A 26,972-nucleotide genomic window follows, 5' to 3' on the forward strand; every position below is an offset into this window, starting at 1 on the left:
TACCACAGATTTTGCTTGGTTTTTCTAAATATTTGAACATGAATTTCTGCTTTAATTTTTTTTATCAATAAGTAAGCAAAGTAAAACCGGCACATTTCTAAAGATATTTCCAGAGGAAAGAGTTATGGTGAACTATATATCAGTAATTTCTTTTAAATGCTACATTTAAGTATCATATAAGACATTTATACAATTATTATTTAATACCCAGCATTTCACTTGTTTGACTGAACAGAAAATCTGTATTTGCCAAATTTTTCAGGGAGAAAAACTGGAAGATAAAGATAGCTTCGAATATATCTTAATAATCTCTATTTTGCCAGTTTTTAGTTTAATACATCATATTTGAACATTTTAGGTGTTTTCTTAAATTCTCATGTTTAATCACTTAATTAAAAAATACTGCATATGGTAATCCCCAGGAAAAATCTTAAATTGACTCAAGGTTAATTTATCTGCCTATATAGAGGCAGTTTAAAAGCTATAATTCAACAAGAGTTTTTTTAAAAACGCAAATGACTAATTTTTCTTTCTCCTGATTTCTGAAAATTTAATTTAATTTAATTTAATTTTTTGGTTTAAGACCGGTATCTGTGAAAAGAAGGCAACTACCTTGGCGATACCATTTTGTAAGTGAAGATTGCTAGAAGACTGATAGAAAGAGAGTGATTATTTCAGAGCACGGACATAAGAGAGAAGTCAAACACTGAATGGCAAACATTACAGCTTCGCGGAAAAAAGAGAAAGAAGGCACACGCGGAAGTCCGCGTTTTAACAGAAAAGTCGACAAAGCACAATTTTTCCTGAGGTAGGCCTGGAGTGTCACTAAGTACTTTGATTATTTTAGTTTGCCATGGCTAGATAGCTAAATATTTTCCCTTGGTAGTTTAGTGCTTTACGTTAATCTATGAAAAGGAGGTATCAGCTCTGAAAAGAAAGGGTGCTGTGAACGTAATGTGACTGCAGAATTTTGCCAGCGTTTTTAATCCGAAGCCACATAGAGTGAATATAGAATTCCCTGAGGCTTACAAAGAAAAATTGCTCTCGAGAAAATCATACTAGTCTATATATAAAATAACAGTGATATATTAGTAACCAAAAATAGCTTTCATTTCCTGAGGCATTTAAGGCATCATTATTGATAACTGAAAATTGGAAAAAGAATTGCCTAGAAGTATTCTAGCTCATCAGTTGCAGAAGTATCAGAAAAAATTAAAATTAATACTTAGAGTGATTCTAGCAGTTCAGAAGGCACATTGGCTATTGGTAATTTGAAAGGAAATGTAGCATAAATCCTGTCACTGAGACCATGGTACAATAAGCAGAGTCTCCTAAGTTATCATTACATTTTAAATGAAAAATTTCCTAAAAATAATGTTTTATTTTTGTCCTGTTTCAGCTCTGAAGTTTCAAGAAATGCCATACCTAACAACACGATAATCTCATCAATAGTTTAGCAGTGGCAAGAACTATTATTATCATTACTATAATCACCACTACAGTTCTTTGGGTAGGATGCATGAAAAGTTGAATAAATTAATTACATAATACCTTCACTGCTTCAGGTCAAGATTTAACCGTATTAGTTATTCATATTCAACATCTCAATCAATTACATTTTCCAACCTGCAACCAAGAACTTTGTAGATCCCTCCACCTGAATTAGCAGAGAATGTTAAAATGCAAATAAAAAGTTCACTTTAGAAGTTACAGATGTTCCAACCTGGGTAAAAGTAAGCATTTCTGGGACCATGTGTCCCTAATTTTCTTGGCGATAAATAACAAAAGAAGTAACATGTAATATCCCATGTATCAATGCGTGATTCCATATAGAAACTCACTGATATTCTAAACTTAAGAGTATGACTCAGTTTTTTTTTTATTCGAGTAATTGGCCAATTGATGGAAAGGAGCCATTTATTTGGCATATATACACCCCTCTTGTGCGAAACATCACCTACTATTTTTGTCCCAACATCAATGTTCCCCTTATGTTAGATATAGCCTAACAGTAAAGAAAAAAAATAAGTTTCTTAGGAAAATATAAGACTTTTTGGATGACTTGAATAAATACTCAAAATTTAATATATAAATATTTATTTATAACATTTAGTAGAATAGATAATCTTGTTCTTGCAAAAGGATTCATGTTTTCTTCATAAATATAACCATCTGTATTAGTCAACCAAAGGGGTACTGATGCAAAATACTGAAAATCTGTTGGCTTTTATAAAGGTTATTTAATTGGGGTAGACACTTACAGTTACCAGGTCATAAAGCATAAGTTACTTCCCTAACCAATATCTGTTGCCTCATGTTTGAGCAAGATGGCTGCTGATATCTGCAAGGGTTCTGGCTTTCTCTCCCTCTTAAGGCTCCATGGTCCCAGCTTCTTCCAATATCAGCTGTAGGTTGGAATAAGTCTCTTGTCTCTCTAGGGGTTCATTTCTCTCTGGGCTCAGTGGCTCTGTTCTCTCCACAAGATCAGATGTAGACCATCAGGCTTTTTCTCTTCCCTGGGAATCTGCTCTGCCTATGGAGCCATCTCTATTTCTCTGTGTTCTTCCCCTGTGTGTTTACTTCCTGGGGGTCCAGCTCAAAACTATAACTAACACCTCTTCCTTGTCATTTTCTCTGAGTCCCTGCCCACTAAGGGGACAAGGACTCAAGTTTCTAATGATGTGGCCCAATCAAAGCCTTAATCATAATTTAACCAAGAGTGAAACCTCTGAAACCAATACAACCTAATGTACCCAAAGTAACAGACTGTATTAGTCAAGGTTCTCTAGGGAAACAGAATCAATGAGGGATATCTGTTGATAGTAAGAGATTTATCAGTCTCTCATGCAGCCACGGGGATGCACAAGTCTGGGTTCCACAGGCAGGCTGCAACTAGGAGCTCTGATGAAATTCCAGTGAAGTTTCTTGATGAGTTTTGGGAGATGTTGGCTGTCCAAAGATGAGCTGGGAAATTCTCTCTCAGTGGTGGAAACACTCCCTTTTAAGGCATTCAACTGATTGGGTTAAGCGTCACTCATTGCTGATGACAATCTCCCCGATTGATGTAATTATAACCAGCTATCTATGATTTACCACTGCAGTAAAGTCCATGGTGACTAAAGTTCATAAATCCCTTGTATTCCAGTTAGCCCAGTGCTTGCCTGACCAAACAACTGGGCACAATAACCTGGCCAAGTTGACACAATAGCTTAACCATCACAGTCCACCCCTTGTCAACTCAGCAACTATATGCTTTACCTTAAACCATACTTAATCTCTAAGTAAAACAATGGCAGACATGTGTTTATTTATATATATTTATACACATACAGATATATATATTTCCATCTAGCAATGTTCAACCCCCCTGCGTACAACTGGAAATGCATTAACTCCTTACAGAATAAGGTGCATGTTCTTGGGTAGTACTCACTCTCAAACTTGACATCCTCAAATGTTATGACATGAAATGGATACAACTTTTTGTATGATAGGGGAAAATTGGGGGAAGAAGACAAAGAAATTCATTTTGTGTACATATACATTCATCATCATAATGAAACAAGGAAGAAAGATTCATGACCATTATAGTCCTCATTTCCATAACTGGTCACATGGTTGAAGTTCATATTTATCACTACCTTCTCCCACTACCCATTCCATGGTTCCATTACCCTCATCAAGCACCTCAGCTGGCCATGGTTCTTTGCCTGGTGAGGTGACCCAAAGTTTCATTCTTGAAGATTCTGGACCATTGTTAGTCCTGCTTGGATAGGGTTGTTGCAATTTTCCATTTATTTAAGTCATAGGACATGGCAGTACTAAGAGGTGCCCTAGAGGATCTCCTGTATTCCAGGCAAACTCTTCTTTACCCCCATTATGTAGATGCAGTCCTATTTGCCCTTGATAGTCAGGATCAATCACCACAGCCAGTACAGTAATTCCCTTCTTTGACTGTTGATTCAGAGGTAAGAGGAGCACAAAGTGGCCAGGTGGCAGTTTTAACTTCCAGTTCAATGGAATCATTGTTCTGTTCCCTGGTGACAGCACTCCTCTTTTTGGGACTAAAATCTGTAGACCAACAGAGTTTGAGGTTGCAGGGACAGGAAGCAAAAATTTTCCTAGTGGGACAGTAAGGGTAATAGTGAGTGGTATCACTCCAATTTCCACCCCTTAACTTCTGGACCCATGGATCCTGGTTATGGGAGAAATAGCACCAGAGAGTGGATGCTGATTTAAATCATACACAACTCCTGGAGAACATTGCTCCAGTCCTGCAAGGTATTGCCACGGAGTTGGTGCCATAATTGAGTCTTCAAAAGGCCATTCCACCATTCTATCAATCCAGCTGCTTCATGGTGATGGGAACATGGCAAGACCAGTGAATTCCATGGGCATGTGCCCATTCCCGCACATCATTTGCTGTGAAATGGGTTCCTTGATTGGAAGCAATGCTGTGTGGAAAGCTATGGCAATAGATAAGACCACAGATGGTAAGTCCACAGATGGTAGCTTTGAAAGAAGCACTGCATGCAGGAAATGCAAACCCATATCCACAGTATGTGTCTGTTCTAGTTGACAACAAGTCGCTGCCCCTTCCATGCTGGATGTGGTCCAATGTAGTCAACCTGCCACCAGGTTGTAGGCTGTTCACCTCAAGAAATGTGCCAAATCAGGGGCTGAATGTGGGTCTCTGCTGCTGGTAGATTGGGCAGTCAGCAGTGGCTGTACCCAAGTCAGCCTTGGTAAGGGTTGCTGAGCCCATGCATAACCTCCATTTCTACCTCCATGGCCACTTTGTTCATGAGCCCCCTGGGCAATGTCAGGAATGGCTGGGGAAAGGGCTGAGCATTAGCCACAGAGCAGGTCATCTTATCCACTTGATTATTAAAATCTTCTTCTGTTGAATTACTCTCTGGTGAGCACTCACATAGTACATAAAAATTTTCATGTTTTTTGCCCACTCAAAAAGGTCAGTCTAATGCCTCTTACTTAGACCTCTTTGTCACCAATTTTCCAATCATGTTCCTTCCAAGTCCCTGACCATCCAGCCAAACCATTGGCAACAGCCCATGAATTAGTGTACAAATGCACCTCTGGCCATTTCTTCTTCCAAGCAAAATGAACAACCAAGTGCCCTGTTCCAAGTTCTGCCCACTGGAAGGATTTGCCCTCACCACTGTCCTTCAGGGATATCCCAGAAGAGAGCTGCAGTGCTGCAGCTGTCCACTTTCAGGTGGTGCCTGCATATTGTGCAGAACCATCAGTGAACCAGGCCCAAGTCTTCTCTTCCTCAGTCAACTGATTATAAGGGACTACCCAAGAGGCCACAGGTGTGGACTGGGAAAGAGAAGGTAACATGGCAGGGTAACATGGAAGGTAACATGTCTGGGAAAGAGAAGGTAACAGGGCATTTGGGCTACTTCCTCATGTAACTTACTTGTGCTCTCAGGGCTCACTTGAGCCCTATCTCATATATACCACTTCCACTTTATTATGGAGTGCTGCTGTGCATGCTTGAGTTTATAGTTTGGTGGGTCAGACAATACCCAGCTCAAGATAGGCAACTCAGGTCTCATGGTAACTTGATGGCCCATGGTTAAGCATTCAGTCTCTACTAAGTCCCGGTAGCAGGCCAAAAGCTGTTTCTCAAAAGAGGAGTAGTTATCTCCAGAGGATGACAGGGCTTTGCTACAAAACCCTAAGGGTCTGCATTGTGATTCTCCTATCAGGGCCTGCCAAAGGCTCCAGATAGCATCTCTATTTGCCACAGAAACTTCCAGCACCACTGGATCTGCTGGATCATATGACCCAAGCGGTAGTGCAGCTTGCACAGCAGTCTGGACCTGAGGCAGAACCTCTTCTTGTTCCAGGCCCCAATCAAACCTAGCAGCTTTCCTGGTCACCCAGTAAATGGGCTGGAGTAGCACATCCAAATGAAGAATGTGTTATCTCCAAAATTCAAAGAGACCAACTAAGCATTGTGCTTCTTTTTTGGTTGTAGGAGGAGTCAGATGTAACTACTTATCCTTCACTTTAGAAGGAATATCTTGACATGCCCCACATCACTGGATACCTAGAAATTTCACTGAGGTGGAAGGACCTTATACTTTAGTTGGAATTATCTCCCATCCTCTCTCATGTAAATGTCTTACTAATAAGTCTAGAGTCTTTGCTACTTCTTATTCACTAGGGCTTATCAACATATTATCAATACAATGGACCAGTGTGGATGTCTTATGGGAGGGCAAGACCATCAAGGTCCCTGTGGACAATATTATGACATAGGGCTGGAGAGTTGATATACCCCTGATGCAGGACAGTGAAGGTATACTACTAGTCTTGCCATCTGAAAGCAAACTATTTCTGGTGGTCCTTACTAATAGCAATTGAGAAAAAAGCATTTGCCAAATCAACAGCTGTATACTAGGTACCAGGAGACGTGTTGTTCTCCTCAAGCAATGATACCACATCTGGGACAGCAGCTGCAATTGGAATCACCAACTGGTTAAGTTTATGATAATCTACTGTCATCCTCCAAGATTCATCTGTTTTCTGCACAAGCCAAATAGGAGTGTTGAATGGGGATGTGTTGGGAATCACCACCCCTGCATTTTTCAAATCCTTGATGGTGGCTCTAATTTCTACAGTCCTTCCAGGAATCTGGTATTGCTTTGGGTTTATTAGTTTGCTAGGTAGGGGCAGTTCTAGTGGCTTCCACTTGGCCTTTTCAACCATAATAGTCCTCACTCCACAAGTCAGGGATCCAGTGTGGGGATTTTGCCAGTTACTGAGCATATCATTTCCAATTACGCATTCTGGAACTGGGGAAATAACCACAGAATGGGTTTCGGGATCCACTGGACCAACTGTGAGATGGACCTGAGCTAAAACTCCATTAATCACCTGACCTCCATAGGCCCCTACTCTGACTCATGGACCACAGTGATGTTTTGGGTATCCTGGAATTAATGTCACTTCTAGGCCAGTGTCTAATAATCCCTGAAATGTCTGATCATTTCCTTTTCTCCAATGCACAGTTACTCTGGTAAAAGGCCATGGATCTCCTTGTGGAAAGGTGGGAAGTAGATTAAGAGTATAAATTCTGGACAATGTAACAGAATCCTTCCCCAAGGAAACCTGGCCTCCTCCTCATTCAAGGTGTTCTGGGTCTGTAAACTGTCTCAAGTCTGGAAATTGATTAAGGGGCTGTGATTCTCTGCATCTGCAATTTGAGTTAAAGTTTCATTCACTCAACCCAGAAGTCTTCTGTTTATACAGATCCTGAAGAAATTTAGTATACTGCTCATCTATTTCACTGGTAGGTACTCCATGATATATTAGCTAACACCATAGCTCCACACAACTCAGTCTATTTTGAGTGCTTTTTTGAATATGCCTTTCATTGCAGTAGCCATGCCCACTTTGACTTTGGTGATTAACTGCTGATACTTGACTTTTACCAGACCTACATCCAATCATCCCCATAATGTTTAAGGATTCTAATTCCATCACAGCCCTCTCTACACTAATATGTCAACTACAGAAAAGAGCAACCACAGAACTCTTCAGGGAAGATGAAGAGTCTAAGTTTGGTTATCAGATATTTTGAACCTGTGGCTTTAGGAGACAAGGTTTTCTTTCGGGGCACACATAGAAACTTTTGTCTCATCCATTTGATGTTTAAGTTTCAAATTTGAAGTCTTTAACTCATCTATTTATTTGGCAACAGTATCCAGAGTATCTAGGAGGAGCCATCCAACATCATTATACCATTTGACTCCACAAAACTCTGTTAAGGTGTTGAAAACACTTTCACCCAGATTCTTGCTTCTTATGAGCATGGAAGTAGGAGGATCCAGTGATGCTATTTTGCAGTCTTGATTGCCAACTCATGCCATGGATGGTTAGCAGCCTCTTCATTATTGGAAAGGGAGTCGTCAGTACCCTCGAGTCCAATTAGAGTAGAAAAGCAATTGCAAAACTTCAAGAACCACCTCAGACATACCATGTTTAAGACTCTGTTCCTCAAGAACCACTCCTAGTATCAAGCTGTATTAGTCAGGGTTCTCTAGGGAAACAGACTCATCAAGGGATATCTGTCAGTAGTAAGAGATTTATCAGAGTCTCTCATGTAGCCACGGGGATGCACAAGTCCAGGTTCCACAGGCAGGTTGCAACCAGGGACTGCAATGAAAGTCCAGTGAAGATTCTTGATGAGTTCTGGAGATGTTGGCTGTCCAAAGACAAGCTAGGAAATTCTCTCTCAATGATGGAATCACTTCCTCTTTTAAGGGATTCAACTGATTGTGTTAAGCGTCACTCATTGCTGATGGCGATCTCCCTGATTGATGTAATTATAACCAGCTAGCTATGATTTACCACTGCAGTAAAGCCCATGGTGACTGAAGTCCATAAATGCCTTGTATTCCAGTTAGCCCAGGGCTTGCTTGACCAAACACCTGGGCACAATCACCTGACTGAGTTGACACAATAACCTAATCATCACACAGGCCAATTTACCAACATAATCCAGTATCTATTTCTGGAATACAGAAACAATATTAAATGTTACACTCCACCCTCTGAATTCCAAAAAAGACATTATAATATTCAAAAAAACCTTAAATCAGTACAATGCTAAATACAGAATCATATCACACTAATATAAAGCAATACAGTTTCTCTTGAGACAATGTCCCATCTGTCTGTAGACCTCTGAAACTTACAGAACAATTTATCTATTTCCAATACACAGATGGACAGACAAAGGATAAACATTTCCATTGACATAAGGAGGAATTGGGAGTGAAACCTTCATCACGGGTCCTCCACATTTCAGTAAACCCACAGGCATGCTTTGTCAGATGTCAGAGTCTAAGAGTCATTCTTAAGATGATGGTTTCTTCTCTCTGGGGTCATATGGGCACTCACCCTTTCCACAGACTTGCCCAACTACCATTTTCTTGGTTCCATTTTCATCAAGCATCTGGGTGGTGACCAATCTCCGAACCTCACCCCAAGAGCACTGGGGAGATGGCTACACTTTACCCAATCTTTGGGTTGGTCTTAACCCCCATAGTATAGTTAAGTGAAGACAACATCGTCCCTAAACTTTGGCATACAGGCCCAACCTTCTCAGAGCAATGAGTTGGCGAACTGGCCTTCTTTAATCCATGGTCGACAGGTCCACCACTCTCAGATCTATGGGGTGGTGACTTAACCTCCCTAATGTTTGGGGAATGTGCTTTACCCTCTCTGTACCCTGGTGCAGCAAAACTCTCCCTGAATGTTGGGTGGGCACATCCACACTCTTCAACTACTGGAGCAAGCTCACCCTCTCTGTGCACATGGGTGGGATTCCTCTCTTGGCCCAAAGCGGATATCTTAATTCCAGATCTCAACTCTCATGGTTTGCCTCTTAAAGCTGTTTCTCCTTCAATCTCTCCTTTCTATGTCCCTTTTAGTCCAAGGTGACAATGGTTTGCTTCATACAACTCTCCCAAAAAGCTTGTTGGTTAGTATACGAGAAGCAGGGACCCAAGCTATCAGACAGTCAGACCGTCCATATGTCTTTCCTAGATAACTGCATCTTCAATCCTGATTTACAGGTTCCAAGTTTAGTTAAGTCCTTAATGAAGCACTATCATCTGGGGACTTGATTTCCAGAGGCTTGGGATTTCTGGAATAAGTTTCTGATTTTTTTGTGCCCCAAAATTCAGCTTCTCTCTCTTGTCTAGCATTTTGCTATAAGCTGCAAAAAGAAGCCAAGCCACATTCTCTGAGTTTACTTTGGAAAGTTTTTCGACTAGATACCCAGACTTGCCATTTTCAAGTTCTGCTTTCGAAAAAATGTCAGGAGTTAATCTTGCTATGTTCTCTGCAACTTTAAAACACGATCACCTTTTCTCCAGTTTCCAATAATAGTTTCATCATTTACTTCTAAGTCCTCATAAAAAGTCTCTTTAGAATCCATATTACTATCAATAGTCTCTTCAAAGTACTGTAGGTCTTTTCTATCAACCATCTCACAATTCCTCCAAAAAATATCCTTTATCCATTTATAAAACTCTTCTGGCATTTTGGTAATTGCAAAAGCATGATCTAACTCTCTAGTACCAAATTCTGTATTAGTCAGTCAAAGGGGTGCTTATGCAAAATACCAGAAATCTGTACACTTTTATAAAAGGTATTTATTTGGGGTAGATGCCTACCGTTACTAGGCTGTAAAGCATAAGTTACTGCCCTAAAAAAGTCTGTTGCCACATTTTAGAGCAAGATAGCTACCGACATCTGCAAGGGTTCAGGCTTCCTCTCCCTTTTAAGGCTCCATGATCCCAGCTTCTTTCAATATCAGCTGTAGGCTGGGATAAGTGTCTTGTCTCTCTGGGGACTCATTCTCTCTGGGTTCAGCTGCTCTGCTCTTTCCACAAGGTCAGGAATAGACTATCAGGTTCATCTCTCTTCTTAGGGCCTCTGCTATGTCTATGGAGCCATCTCCATTCTTCTGTGTTCTTCTCCTGTGTGTTTACTTCCCAGACTCCAACTGAAAACTCCAACTAACACCTCTGCCTTGTTGTTTTCTCTTTAAGTCCCTACATCCTACTGTGTGGTCCAATCAAAGCCTTAATCCTAATTTAATCAAGTAAGAGTGAAACCTCTGAAGTCAATACAATCTAATGTGCCCAGAAGAACAGACCAATTTACCAACATAATCCAATATCTATTTTTGGAATTCATAAACAGTATCAAGTTGATACACCATCCTATGGTTAGAAAAATATATTATTCTTCAAGAATTTCAATGAGTAGATCTCTGAATCAGAACTAAATTGATTTAGCTGAATCTTTTCCAACATATCCTAGGATAATACAACGCGGTTTGTAGGTTAAGCAACAGCCTCCTTGGTCTGACTAAATGAGAAATATATTAGATGCTTCACCAAAATTATTTGCAAATTCTAAGATATTTTCCTAGTTATATGTAAGAAAGATTGTAATGCTTTGTAATGTTTTAGTGTAGCAGGAATTATTCTAAGTCATTCCATATGGCAAAGCTGCCATATTATTTCATATTACATTGTTCTAGCTTATTCAGTAGACTTAAATAAATACTTTTCTTTTGGAAATTTAAAAAAAATCTATCTAACGGTGTTTGGCAGTCGACATTTTTCAAGTGACATTGTAAGTCTGCTCTACTTGGTTACTGGAACAGATAAGCTCTACCACTTTTTTGCCATTCTTTCAAACACTCTTCTTCAAACTTCTAATACAATTACACATATAATTCATTGAAATTTATGGCATCCCAAATTGTGATTTTGCCATTTTTGCTAATTCAAGTGACCACTGAGATGTGAAGATTTTAATGGAGTTGATTACTAAAGAATTCACAGAAAGTAAGTGCAGCAGTTGTGACAACTAAACATGTCTCTAGATTTGCAACAAATTCCATGGGTGGCAAAACTCCCCCAGCTGAGAACCACTTATCTATAGACCCCAAAAACTCATTAGAACCGACTTGTCTTGTCTCCCAGTTCTCTACAGATCCGCATCTACTCTCCAAAGAGCTGATCTCTAGTAGTAATCAATGAGTTTATGCATAAGCACACAGGCTATATTGATCATGAATAAAGTATGGTTTTCAAGACATGGTGCTTTCCTTGTTTTCTCTCTTCTCTGAACATTCCCTCTCTGCCTTTTTCATTCTTTTCTTCTAGGAACCTAAATAATGGGCAGATGCAGAGGCCTTGCTTTCAGCTCTCAACCTGTCTCTTCATGCACTAAACTAATCTGGTGAGCTGAATCTTGGTAGAGACATATGCTTGGGCTCTCAACCAGACCTGCTGGTTATGAATCCTGAGTCTGTCACTGAAGGATGCTGTGACCTTTAGGGAAAGCAGTGATCATAAAGAATGTTAACTTCTTTGTAGAATTGTATGAGAAATACATAAAATATTAAGATAATTAACATTCCATGATCACCATGATAACTGGCATATTTCAAACAACAGATAGTAGCTACCATTGTCATCAATGTTTATAGTTTGATTTCTCACCTGAGCTTACCCCATAAAGCACCTTCACTGAGACACGTTCTCATTTCATGTGAGATGGAAATAATTCAGGAATATACCCCTTGTTATTCTCTCCAAAACAAGGCTCCTTTGTCTCACTTTGCAAGGTCATGTGCTTTTTTCTTCTCCTAGTTTTAAAACCTTGGAGCTTCCTCTAGCTCCTCTTAGTCTCCTTTTAATACAATGGACCTCATACTTGGATTGTGCTTTATGGTTCTGAAAGCATTTTCAATTTGATTTTTTTTTTAAATCCTTGTGAGTCAGGAAGGACAAGTGCATTCAATTTTAATTTAAAATAAAAAATGCTATTAAGGACTATTATGAGACAGACACTGTTCTAGCTTCCAGACAATGAAAGTAAGGATCAGGTCCCTGATTCTTATAAGGTCCCTAACTTTGTTACTGGGACTCTGACCACCTTCCCCTCTTAACTTTCATGTCACTCCTAGATAATCTTGGCTCATGGACCTAAAATCATCCCACTTGCCCACCATACAGATTCTCCAACATCAACTTGCAATATGACTTGCCCCTCCCATTTTTTCCCCAGCAATTTTAACTTCCAAACCCTTTGCTCAGGCAGATCTGTTGACTTCCTTTCATTTTTTTCTGTTTATTTCACCATTGTTTTCCAAGTAGTCCATTTCCTATTTGTGGAATTCCATTCCTAGTCTTTTTGGATTGTGTAAATCCTAAGTCTGTTGCAGAATGCTTTTCTCTGTGTGTGCTTGTCCTAGGGTGGGGCTGCAATTTATGCTTCTGAACACTTAGCAAAGCTTCACGCTATTTAACATTCTGTGGTTCAATTTTTCATCTATCTTCTGCCTCCTCCACTAGATTGTAGATCTGATGAAGGACGGGGCCATTTGGATGATTATTTTCACATTTACCTGATTCCTCCGTTATGATTTCGACTCTGGCAATATCTCCAGGATGAGCATTTGATCTTCTCAGAAACCAGGGATAATGATTTAGTTCAAAAGGAAGCTATCATAATGGGAATTTCAACTATGTTGGTAGTCCGTGGTTTGCTGTGTCTCCAAAACACTGCACGACATCCACAGTTCCATTGAATATTCTTTGTGATCACGCTCCCTTCAGACATGGAGTTTTGCCCTTCAGCAAGGCTAATCACAACATAACCAGGAAGGGCTCCCCCTAGAGCCTAGGCAGCAAACCCTCTGCCTCCAGCCAAGCCAGAAGTTACATGAGAAATTCCAGAACTGGGTGACTCATTCACACAAGTGCTCAGTACATTTCCAAAGGTAAGAAATGAACGCTGCACTGGAACACGTGCATATGAGCAGGGCATCCTTTTATCCTCCTACAGGTGATAATTCTATGGAGAACTGGGAGAGAAATAGATTTGCAACTCTGTAAAATGGATCCTAACATAAACCAACAGGTATATCTTGATTTTTTTTCTGTCCATAAGAATCATGTCTGCTTTTACATGTTAAGGTACAAAAAAGATTGGAAATGACATTGGCAGTTAAGAATTGGGATGAGTACAATTTCAGTTTTCATTTGCTACCATGTAAAATGTTTTGGCCTTCAGAACAAATCTTTCTCCCTATCACTTGAATTTCATTATAAATACAATATCAGTGTCGATCAGATTTATAAAAACAAAGATATCTTATTTTTTTGTCTTTGATAAAGAAGTTGTAATATCTCTGTGTTCTTAAGATGCATCTCTTTAATCTAAGCAAAGTGCATGATTTTTATATGACCAGTATGTGCATAATTAAAAGTAATTGTTATACATTTAGATATTTTTCTCAGAAGTATGTAACTGATATGTTTTTCCAAGAATAATTTCCTTTCATGATTTTTTGGAACAAGTGAAATCAATTCCTGTGACCTTTCCACATGACTCTTCAGAGGATCCACATCAAATTTCTTCATGATTTTTCTTCCTTATTTTAATGTAAATATCAAATATCCAGTTTCATATATTAAAGGTGAGTGAATGTGAAAGAAGGTGAAAAGTTTATCCTTTTGGCTGTGGGGAGCCAAAAGTTAATCTCATTGAGGAAAAAGCAGAGAGAAGCTGAAGCCACTGCCACTGGATAAATAGAAGGGCTCTCCTCACTGAAATGGAAAGCATTCTGAGGTCACCGTGGTTAATGAGTCTTATTTACAGGAAGTAATTTAAGTAGCGACTTAACTTCCACATCATGTAGACAGTGCCTTGACCTATAAAGGTAATAAATAAGAGTTGTCTGGGGCTATAATAGAAACTAGGCTTACCATGTATCTCCCGTGAACTCATCAAAGAAGCTGAAAGATGAATGCTTATTTCTTTCCTAGTGAACAGGAGGAAAACCAGCCAGGAAAAACCTACTCAGAAAAATAATATTCCTGCCTGGACGACTCCCGGTTCCATAAGACGTGTTAACCAAGCCCCAAACCCTGGCTATGATAGCTGAACAACTGTGGAAAAGTGAAAACTATATTTGCCAGCTCAATGTTTTGTCCATCTTGGAAAGCAGAACGGTCTTAAAAGCAGGTTACTGAGAGTACTTTCCAGGTTAGAAAGTGGCTGAGGAGTGGTGGCATTCTCTGCAGGTGTGACGGCTTCATGGCTTGATTCTCCCTGGTGGCAGTGAGGGGAGAACCGCAATTAACCACCATCTTCATGTCACCTGCAGTGATCGGGTACGGATAATTTTCACATGAGCACAGTGAATAATTCACCATAGAAGTTACTTGGAAGTTTCGAAGTGTCTCAAAAAAAAAGTGATCATTGGTCACTTAGAAGAGACTACAAATATTCTTATTAAATTAGATTTTAGTAGTTATGCTTATTTCCTTATTTTGCATATGAGGTAGCCTAGAATAATATTTCTTCACTTGCCTGATGAATAACTTCTTACTCAAGGTTAAAATCTCAAAAGTCCACTGAAGTATCATCTTTTCTGCAAAGTCTTGCCTAACTCCCACCTCCTTTACCTCTCAACAGAATAAAATAGTTTTCCTCATCACCCATCTCCTTCTTAGGGTATGTGCCTATTGTAGAATCGATTACATTGTAATGCAATACATTTGCTTGTTTCCTTTTGTGGACAGGATCCCTCCCTTTTCAAGCTTGTGGCCCACATCCTGTTGAGGTAAACCTTGGCCTAGCAGAGCAGATGATTGTTTCAATAGATGAGCTTGTGCTTTCCATTGAATACAACAAATCAATTTCCTTATTATCCTACTCTTTTCCAAATAGCTTTTGTTTACTCTTCCAATTCCAATTTTGTACTCTATACAATGTCATACTCATACTCCCAGGTAGGTAATAGGCGTGCACGTGTGTGTGTGATATGTGTGTGTGCAGGCTCATGCACACAAGAATGTACCAAAGTAATCCTTTCATGAGTCTTCCCAACAAATCCATAGAATCAATCAACTAACTGGTATGATGGAGTGTACAACAATTCCAATGTGGAAACAAATAGATACTAACCTTGCATTCAACAATGGGGGACTGCATAGCAGTGTTTCTGTTCACAGGCATTAAACTCTGGGAAAGCCCCTGAATAGATCTCTATAGTCATTTCCTCCTTTGCAAACTAAAGTATGAGGTGGGATGAAAGCACTGCCCACCTCAGAGAGTTACTAATAATAAGAAGATAATTTTCATGAAAGAGCTTCATAAAATGAATGATTATATTAAAGTCAGGATTTTTCCAAGCACAATCCTTGGGACATACTCTTTCAGCAAGAGTATCACTGTATTTTAGTGTTTTCATTGCTACATTCCACTGTGATATGAACTTCTCAAAGGCAACAAATTTGTTTCTCTAGTATCTCAACAGGATGTGGCACATAGTGGGTGCTCAATGAGTATTTATTGCTTAACAGATGTACCCAGGATTACAGAGAAGGAAAACTATGTAGGCAGAATGTTGCATTCTGAAGTAGATCGTGTTGCCAGCTCTAGAGAACCCGCTTCACTCCAACCAGCTGTGTCAAGCCTGAGAAGGTGAAACTGGCCTTCTTTGAGTTCACAGGTGCCATGCCTTGAGCCTGTGCAAGTGTGGAAAGATCAGCTGAGGAGAAACAGCTCTTTAGTCTCCAGTCTATTCAGTTTACTATATTCAGCAGTATGATTTGGGGTTTATTAAAATGATGCTGGATTTTTTGCATAACTTTATCGCTCTAGTACTTTTAACGACTTCATTCCAATTTCCCCTTATTATAATTTGTATGAATGTTGGAAGTAACTTTCTGGAGGGCCATGTGAGATGTGTTTTGAAAAAATCCTTCACAAATTAAAATACTCAGATCAAACGGTTTGGTAACAGCTGGGGAAACTGTTGTGATGGGGAGGTAAAGTGAGATCTGACTAGAAAGAGGTGCTAAAAGGAAACTGAGAAGTAACAGAAACTTAAACTTAAAAGGAATGATTAAAGAAGTAGGTTATTGTGAGTGTGTGGATCAAAGGCATTATGTCTACACTCCAAGGCTAAGAATATTGCTGAAAGAGGGAGAAGACAAATCTTGAAAATAATGAAAACCTGCAGATTAACTCCTTGTAAATTCATTCTTGGATATTTGAGACAACATTGCACATTTTGCTTAGATATTTGAACATCTGAGAGTTAACCCTTGCTCTGAGCTTACATATGTACTATGTAGAAACAGTCTCAATTATTGTATTAAGTAATTGTTTTTACTGTATGCAAGGGATTGTGTGCTCAGTATTTCAGGAATGAAACAATAGATCATACAGCACTGTTCTAAATTAAAGAAATGTATAAGAAATAGAGAGAGCCAAACAATTGTACTATTAGGCTGAGTGTTGCATTTATACTATTAATTTACTGCAGTGGTTCAAAACTAGCTGATCCTGAGTCAACTGGGAATTTTGTAAAAAAGTAGATTTCTTTGATCACACCCAAGGTGGGCTGAAATTTTATGGAAAGGTAGGCATTAAAATTCACATAATCCTTTCAAAAGCAAAATTAGCCATAACACAATAAGGTAGAAACATGAGAGAAATTGCAAAGACATTTTGCAAAATGACTAATTAGAAATATTAATCATGAAAAAATAAAAAGAACAAGAAAATAACAGAAAACAGATAAAAATACAATTAAAAAACTAAAAAGCAACAAAAATAAATAATGATGAAATGTGAAAAGAGAGGGCATGTAGGTAGAAAAATAGATGATAAAAAGTTTTATGAAGCCATGCTCAGACACATGGACTTTAAGGCAATGCAGAGTTATTGAAGGCTTGGGGACAGTGAGTGGGAGGGATAGGACTAGCACTTAGCGAAGTCTCCCTATTGGTAGGACACACAACAGATAGGAGAGTGAGAATGTTTGGAGGAGTTAGCTTGGCTTTCTGTTGGATAAGGTGCATATGGTGAGAGTTGAAATTAGTTTAAAGGTACTGTACGTTGACACAGGAGAGATTCAGTGAAAGATCTGTTAGGTAAGTTTGAAAGAATGATGGAGAGAGATATGTATAAGGTGAATTTTCTAGCTTGGGACTTTGGATTATTGTATTAAGTTGTATTAAGTCAAGTGATAGACACAGGTATAGAAAGGGGAATGATAAATTCAGTTTCATGCACCTTCTGTGTATAATTCTAACATCATCCACATCATCCATAGTCCCATGGAAATGTTCATCAGGGGCTCAAGAGAGAGGTATAGACTATCAATAATTGTTTGGGCATCTTATTTATTAAGATGAAAAATGAAACACTGGGGTAAATAAGATAAGAGGTAGAGAGAGTGAAGAAGATCGAAGAAGAGAGACACAGGAAAAATTGAATTAGAGGAACTTGAGATAGAAGTCTTTTGGATAGCCAAAAGACAGAAAATTAAATAAAATCATCAGAAGTGCATGTTTTCATTCCTGGCAAAGGTTGATAATCATGACGAGCACTGTGAAGAATTCTAATGGAATGAAGAGTCCAAAGAGGTGGGTCTGGTAATTCCAAGGCCAGTGAAGCTCTGTGGCTGTGACGTGTCTGATGGTTTACCTGGCCAACCTCCTTCCTTCTGGCACTACCTACCTTCTGATGTTCTTTGGGATAATTCTCCTTCTCCATTGTAGCTAGTTAGTGCTGCTGCCAATCAGTGTGCCAAGTGCTGGACACACACCTGAATGTTGACCAATCAGACTCTCTGAAATTTTCTTCTTGAGTGACAGGGGCTAAAAACGACTGGAAAGAGCTTAGAAAGGTCCCACGAGGAACGTGTCTATTAATTGATCCTTCGGAGGCCCAAAGCTGCCTTTTCTGTCGCTTCTGAGGCCTGTTCCACTGAATTAGTTAGCTATCTTATTTTCATGAATAAATTCCTTTTTGCTTAAGTTAGTCAGATTTGATTTCTGTAGTTTGCAGTCCAGAAATTCTGAGTGATAAGGAAATTGCTGGCATAACTAGTGACTAATACATGGCAGAACAGAAAAGATGAAATGACTGAGTTGAGAAGGAAGAGGGCAAGGAGGTAGCTGTGTCCTGTATGGAAGTTGGCTGAACCTTTGGTGTTTTAGGACACTATGTGTCTATCAGAATCTTGGTAATAAAAATCCAATGTGCTAGGCAGAGTTGACTAGTTGTTGCACCTTCAGAAAGGTTTGATATAAAGAAACACCATCCATTTGAAGCTGGTCAGTCTGGTAAGAAAGAAGAAAATCCACTTTCTAATGTTAGCCATTTCTGCCCATGATCAGTAACCCAAGATTCCTATGAATCATATAGGAAAACTTGCAGAGTAGAAAAATACATTCTCTGTTTCCCATTAAAGTTAGAGAGAGCAGAGCAGGGATGTGTGAAGTTTTGGGGATACAATAAAGGGAGGATAAATCCCTGCCCTCACAGAGCGTGGGGCTATGAGAAGTGAGGCAAGGTGCAGACTGAAAAATTAATAAGTAGAGAATCCCTTTTCAGCATGATTCAGTACAATATCTAACCCCTTCAGTGTTCTGGGGAAAGTGAATATTCAAGGCAAAGGAATGGCATGCACAAGAAGGAAATTATTAAAGGCTTTTCTAAGAAAGTAAGAACAAAATGTCTTTGAGGTAAAAATTTAGAATATAAATGGCAAAACAATACAATCTCTGTTTTTGTAACTGTATCAAGTTTATGGTATTTTACTCTGAGGCTTCTGTGAAAGTACATGCAGCCTGCTGTCAGGTCAAAGTCTCATCTTCAGAAAAGTAAAGAAAGAGAAGTACTTTACGTGAGAAGCAAGGCAAGAATATAATTTAAACTCTGTCAATTAACATAATCCTGGTAAGAAAGATGGGATATGGTCAGGTGTCCCAATAGATAGGGCTTTTAAACATCTTGAAAGTTATATAGCATATAGTTATATGGCATGTTCTATGGAAGGTAAATATATTCTTGTTGCCATAGGGATGTTTTCTGGATAGATAGAGGTCCACACCATAGCTAACAAAATATTAGACTCCCGACCTTGGGAAGTCCTGCTACTTTCTCAAATAAGATGGCAAAAACTCCAGAATATATAAGCCTTGCCTAATAAAAGAAAACAGGCCAATATGTGAAGCCCCTAAGCTTAAAGATTGCACTGACAAATGTTATTCCTGTTAATACTGAAATTAACCTTAAGTGTAATTAATGCCTAAGAGTTACCGCCTGAAAATCATCACATTACTGAATGTGGCCTCTCTCTAAGCCAAACTCTGCAAAGAATCTCACTACCTTCCCCCACCTCCATCCCCTGTGGGACATGACTCCCAGGGATGAGCCTCCCTGGCACCTAGGGATTATTATCATACAAGATCAATGCACAAAAATCAGTAGCATTTCTATACACCAATAATAAACAATTTGAGGAGGAAATCAGGAATCAAATACCATTTACAATAGTAAATTAAAAAATCAAATATCTAGGAATAAATTTAACTAAAGATGTAAAAGACTTATACACAGAAAACTACACAACACTGCTAGACCTAAATAGAAGACTTAAATAAGTGGAAGAATATTCCCTGTTCATGGACAAGAAGACTATTATTAAGATGTCTAGCCTACCAAAACTGATACTTATATTCAATGCCATCCCAATAAAAATGAACACAGCATTCTTTAATGAACTAGAGAAACTAACTATGAAATTTATTTGGAAAGGAAAGAGACCCCAAATAGCCAAAGACATATTGAAAAAGAAAAATGAAATTGGAAGAATCATACTACCTGACTTCAAAACATACTACAAAGCTACATTACTGAAAATGGCATGGTATTGGCACAAGGATAGACATACTGACCAATGGAACTGAAATGAGAGTTCTGATGTAGATCCTCATATATACAGCCATATGGCATTCGACAAGGTCACCAGACCCCCTCAACTGGGAGAGAATGGCCTCTTCAACAAATGGTGCCTGGAGAAATGGATATCCATATGTAAAAGAATGAAACAGGATTACCAACTCACATCTTATACAGAAATAAACTCAAGATGGATCAAAGACCTAAATATAAGAGTTAAAACCATAAGGACCTTGAAAAGCAATGTCGGAAAGCATCTACACGACCTTGTAATAGGAAACGGCTTCATGAACTTCACACCAAAAGCATGAGCAGCAAAAGAACAAATAGATAAGTGGGAGTTCCTCAAAATTAAAGCCTTCTGCACCTCAAAGTAGTTTGTCAAGAAAGTGAAAAGAGAGTCTACACAATGGGAGAAAATATTTGGTAAACATATATCTGATAGGAGACTTATATCTTGCATATATAAAGAACTCCTATATCTCAAAAATAAAAAGACAAACAGCCCATTTAAAAAATGGGAAAAAGATTTGAACAGACACCTCTCCAAAGAATATTTACAAATGGCTAAAAAACACATGAAACAATGCTCATAATTCCTAGCTATTAGGGAAACACAAATCAAAACAACAATGATATACCATCTTACTCCCATAAGACTGGCAGCTATCAAAAAATCAGAAAACTACAATTGTTGGAGAGATTGTGAAGGAATGGGAACATTCATCCACTGCTGCTGGGAATGCAGAAGGATCCAGCCATTTTGAAGGACAGTTTGGCAGTTTCTCAAAAAACTGGCTATAGATTTGCCATATGACCCAGCAATTCCACTGCTAGGTATATACCCAGGAGAAATGAAAACAAGGACAAAATCTGATATATGCACACCAATGTTCATAGCAGCACTATTCACTATTGCCAAAAGTTGGAATCAACCCAAATGCCCATCAACAGATGGATGGATAAATAAAATGTGGTATGTACATACAATGGAATACTACTCAGCTATAAGAACAAATACAGTACAAACACATGTGAAAACATGGATGAATCTTGAGAACCTTATGTTGAGTGAAGCAACCTAGGCATTGAAGGACAAATACTACATGACCTCTCTGATATGAAATAAGTAAACCAAGCTGTCTCAGAGAGCTAGAGACTGGATGATAAACTTAAAGGAAGTTGTGGGGTACAGGAAGGTTGTGAGCTGACACCTACATGGGTGAAATCTATGATAAACTGGAGGTAAGTATTTGTACAGGGAAGGGATAAAATGGGGGCATAGGGATATCTTTGGGTGGGGCATTGTGGGCTTGAGGGGGGCTAGGGATGGGAGGATGGGTCAGATGGTCCAAGAAATTGGGGGGAGGGTGGAAGGAACATTTGAACATAGGAGATTGTCAGGTATGAGGTTGAAATTATAATGTAGAGAAAACTGTTTAAAAAATATAACACAGAAAGTTACTTGTTTAAGATGCTTAAGTCGAGGTATCTGACACAGGGAAAGCTTCTAGGGAGTGTGTGAGTGCTCATTTTGTCATAGTGGGTTGCATCATTGGGTGGAGACCCATACAATGTGTGTGAAGGTATACCCACATCTGAGGAGGACTGATGTTCTCAAACAGAGGAAATTGTAACTCTCAAGAGAATTGGTGGCTCCAATAGGTTATGGCAGTCAAGTATGTCAAGCCCTCAACATTGTTGCAAATATCTCTGAATATGGTCCTTCAAGTAATGAAGATTGATTGTCATGGTGGACCCTGAGAGGAGGGGGAAAGAGGTGTTGAATAGTGTAATTATGGGGCAACAGAAGTGTTCCACAAGATTATTCAATGATGGATATAGGACATGCTAAATTACACCAAAAATGTATAAAAGTCTATAGGCTAAAATGCAAACCATAATGTAAAACATAAGATAACTAAAAATTTAGAAAATTGTATAGTCAAAAATATAAACCATAATGTAAATTCAAATGGACCCATGTTTGAAAGCTATTATTTCAATATCTGTACATCAGCTGCAGCAAATATAATATGAACATGCAAAAAGATCTTTGATGGGGAAGGGTTTGATGCTGGATATGTGGGAGTACCATATATTGTATATGTGAATTACTGTGATCTAAAACTTATGTGAAGAGAAACTTAATAATTACAAGAAAAAAAAGAGAAAGGATGAAGACACTAAGGAAGAAATGGAAGAAATTGCCTTGCATTGTACATACAGGGCAACACCTATAGCAGTGATGAAAAGCAAAATTTCAAAAACAAAGCTTTTTCATTTTTTCATTTTTTGATACACCAATTTATTTTTACTTTATTTAATTTTTCTAAATCACTGTGTATTCTATATTTAACCTTTAAACCCATCACTATATTCCATTTTACTATTAATGGAACCTGGCAATATATTAGGTTTCTTTTTTAAAGACGTTTTGGGCTACAGAGAGGTTCAACTATGGCAGGGAGGAACACTGGTGTGGGGTGTTATTGATAGGGGCACATGGTTGGGAGGGAGTTCTCCAGGGCATGTATATAGAGTACATAAAAATGTTTGGATATTTTCATAGTGGTTTCAGTTAAAAACAACAACTGAGAGAGTGCTGATTTCCTAGCCAGGGGAGCTCTATCACATTCCCCAATGGAACAGCAACAATCCCCCAAGTGCAATGGTAAAGACCAATAAAGATGGATGGTCCAACAATGAACCCTTGATACTGATGGCTCTGATTATGACTGTGTGCCTGAAATATGAACTAGGCCTAGAGCTGCAGGGTGCCTAAGAGTTACCTCCTGAGAGCCTCCATGTTGCTCAAATGTGGCCACTCTCTAAGCCAAACTCAGCATGTAAATGCATTACTTTCTCCCCAGTGTGGGACATGACTCCCGGGGGTGAGCCTCCCTGGTGCCGAGGGATTACTACCAAGTACCAGCTGATGATGTAACTAGAAAAAGACCTTGAATAAAAGGGTCAACTCAGACCTGCAGAATAGCTCAGCCTACATGTAATATCAGGCATTAAAAACTGCTTTTAGATCTTCAATAAAAGGGGGAAATGGAAAGCACAAATGAGTTTATATGGCTATGAGTCTCCAAGAAAGAGTCAGGCAGTCATCAGAGGGGTAATCCTTATGCATGCCTCAGCAGGGTACCAGAGATAGCCAAAGTAGATAGAAACCCAGGTACAGGTTCTCCCAAGGGTTACAGAGACCCACAGTTTCCATGGTCATGGCAGATGACTCTGGAATTCAGGACTGTGTCAGTTGGCCCTACTTTGGAATTTGTGTTCCTGAGTGTGATGGAGTTGGACTCAGATATGACCTTTCTACACATACTTCTTCTGTTACTTTTACTGGACCTGTGGTTGGTGTTTGTGTTGGTGTATAGTCAGGAGACCTGAATTTCTAGACTGTACATGTGACAGCCAGGCTCTGAGCCTCAGCAGACTTGCAACTCCTACCTCTGGTTAATTGGACTTACCCTGGCCAGATAACAGGGAGATGAAGAAGATCAACCACCACACCAGGGAGCCAAGTGTGCCTACAGCTGCAAGCAGGAGAATTGCATCCATCATCCATGTGGAATCTAAGCCCCCTTTTTATGTAGAGGGGAACTGGATTTAACCATCCCAGGTTCACAGGATGGAAGAATAGAGTATAGATTAGAGTGGACTTATTTGTGTTTTGCTGGGGAAATATTGTGATTAGTAAGGGAAGAATCTGTAATATCGATGTGGAGAAAGTGACCACCGTAGCTGCTGATGGTAAGGAGAGAGAAGAAGAGATTTGATATGTGGGCATTTTCAGGATTTGGAGTTGTCCTCGGTGGTGCTGCAGGCACAGATGGTGGACATTGTGTGTCCTGCCATGGCCCACTGGGTGGAATGGGGGAGAGTGTAGACTACAATGTAGACCACTGTCCATGTGGTGCAGCAATGCTCCAGAATGTATACACCAGGTGCAGTCAATGTGCCATCATGATGGAAGAGGTTGTTGATATGGGAGGAGTGGGGTAGGGGGGGTGGGGATATATGGGGACCTCATATTTTTTTGAATGTAATATTTAAAAGAAAATAAAGAAGAAAAAAATATCCTAAAAAAAAGTTAATCAGTGATGCGTCTGGAGAAAGACATTGACCTAAAAGGGGAGATATTAAATAAAAAAGAGTTTGTATGGCTAACAGATTTCAAGGTGTGTTGGGAAGTCATTCTGGAGGTTGTGCTTATGCAGGTCTCGGCCAGCCTTCACAAAACACTATAATAAATAAAGCCTCAAATAAAAGTTCTCCTGAGGGCCCCAGAGATGTTCAGTCACCACAGGCAGGAAACAGTCACATAAAATCAAGATGCCCTCAAAGGGCTTTATTTGGAAATATGTGAAAAGTTATTTCCCAAATATAGGATAGTTATACTTATTTATAAACCCCATAATCACGATTCTTCTCCTTTTATCTACACTTGTAATTTTCAATTTACCTATTAAATATTTCTCAGAGACTTAAAGTCTTAAGATTGTTCCTCTGCCAGTGTATCCCTGAAACCCAGCAGGTTTGCAGCCAGCTCCTTCTAGCCAAGTCATTGGGCCTGCCTTGGACAACTAACAGAATGATGACGATGGACCAGCCCCACCCTAAAAGCAAAGAGTATCTTCAACTGCAAGCAAAACAATTCCATTCACCTGCCCCAGAATATCTACATCTTCTCTCAGCCTGCAGTAGTCAGAGCAGACATTATTCCAAATCCCACAAGACTGAGGAGTGAAGAAAAATGGGGCCGGCAAGGCAGAGTGTAACCACTGACTAAAGCTGATTTGTTGTTATTGTAGCTACTATCTTATATTAATTGAGTGTCTTGTAACACAAACATAAACATATTTTTAAATAAAAAATATAAAATAAATTAAAAACTGGAAGTATTAAAATAATTAAGGAACATAATATGATCTGGTACAACAGTTAAATTGGAAAGTTTATTTTATTGGAAAATGTGATATCAAATTTTTAATGTAATAGAATAAGTTAAGTTTATTTCATAAGAAAATATATTTAATATTGTGTAAAGTAATATAATTTCCTCACTAGAGACATTTACTATGTGACATAAAATGATCAAATTTTATGTGCACATCAAAGTTTTTATATTATTACCCCCTTTTCTATTTTATTTTCCATTTTATATGTTTGTTATTATGCAGCATTCTCGTATTTTATACTTATGATCATGTAAATTTGACTTTGAGAATAGAGATTGAAGTGCAGTTTTTATTTTGTTGTGTTTAAGCTTTTACAATCCACCTCCAAGCTGGTATTTCCAATTTTTAGTTTTCATTCATTCCTTTGATTTTTTTTTTTAAAAAAAACCTCAATCAATATTTGTGCACCCAATTGAGAAATTCATCTTTGTGAACAATAACACACAGAAACGAAAGCATCAATAGATCATAAGTTTGTGTAGATATGTTTGTTTCAAATTTTTTAAAATAAAAGGCAATGCATACAACATAAATGTTCATCAATAGTGGAATGATTGAAATGAAAAGTATATTTAATCTTTATGATGTAGTTATAAACTCTTGTGCTGTTAAAAGCAATTGGATTTATAGTCAATGACATGGAGGGATAGTCATAACGTTGTGGTGAAAAAAGTAAGAGAAAGCCATCATCAAAGAGGTGTCATTGAAAAGGTCAAATAAGTGAATGCCTTACATGGAGGCGAATGTAGGGACAGAGAAAGAGCAAAGCATCTGCAGCCAGACGTGGGGGGCAGGGGGTGGGGGGGGGGTGCACGGCGGTCAGCACAGCCCTGCTCAAGAGGCAGAGAACTCCTCAAGAGAGTTGGAGGGGGTGGTGCCCCTTGGGTGTGAAGGAGAAGAAAAGAAAAGAAAAGCGGGAATCCAAGCCACTCTAAGGCAGCGATTCCTGAGTGTCTGAATTGCCAGTCCAATAAAATTTAACAAGTATTGGGGTTTAAAACCAAATTTTCATTCCACTTTTGATTTTGCAAGTGAAGATGGCTAAACTTTTTTTTTTAAGTTTTATTTATTTCTCTCCCCTTCCCTGTCCCCCGCCCCCCCCCCCCCCCAGTTGTCTGCTCTCTGTATCCATTTGCTGTGTGTTCTTCTGCGTCTGCCGGTATTCTTTTCAGTGGCACCCGGGATTTGTGTTTCTTTTTGTTGTGTCATCTTGCTGTGTCAGCTCTCCGCGTGTGCGGCGCCACTCCTGGGCAGGCTGCACTCTCTTTCGCGCTGGGCGGCTCTCCTTACGGGCGCAGTCCTTGCGCGTGGGGCTCCCCTACGCGGGGGACACCCCTGCGTGGCACGGCACTCCTTGCGCATCAGCACTGCACATGGGCCAGCTCACCTCACGGTCAGGAGGCCCTGGTTTGAACCTTGGACCTCCCATGTGGCAGGCGGTCACCCTATTCGTTGGGCCATGAACTACTGCTAGGACAATACAAGCATACAAGAAATAATATGTTATAATTTCAGAAATCAGCAAGAGTCATGGGCTACCTGAAGGCCGTTTTGATTGTATAATGGACTTTATGAACATGTTCTCCTTTGCTCTCATTTCCCTCTTTTTTTTTCTTTATAAATTTCAATTTTTTGAGCATTTATTTTTTATTATATTTTTTTTAATATGCA

The sequence above is a fragment of the Dasypus novemcinctus genome, chromosome 16 (assembly GCF_030445035.2).
Source record: "Dasypus novemcinctus isolate mDasNov1 chromosome 16, mDasNov1.1.hap2, whole genome shotgun sequence".
NCBI classification, from domain to species: Eukaryota; Metazoa; Chordata; class Mammalia; order Cingulata; family Dasypodidae; genus Dasypus; species Dasypus novemcinctus.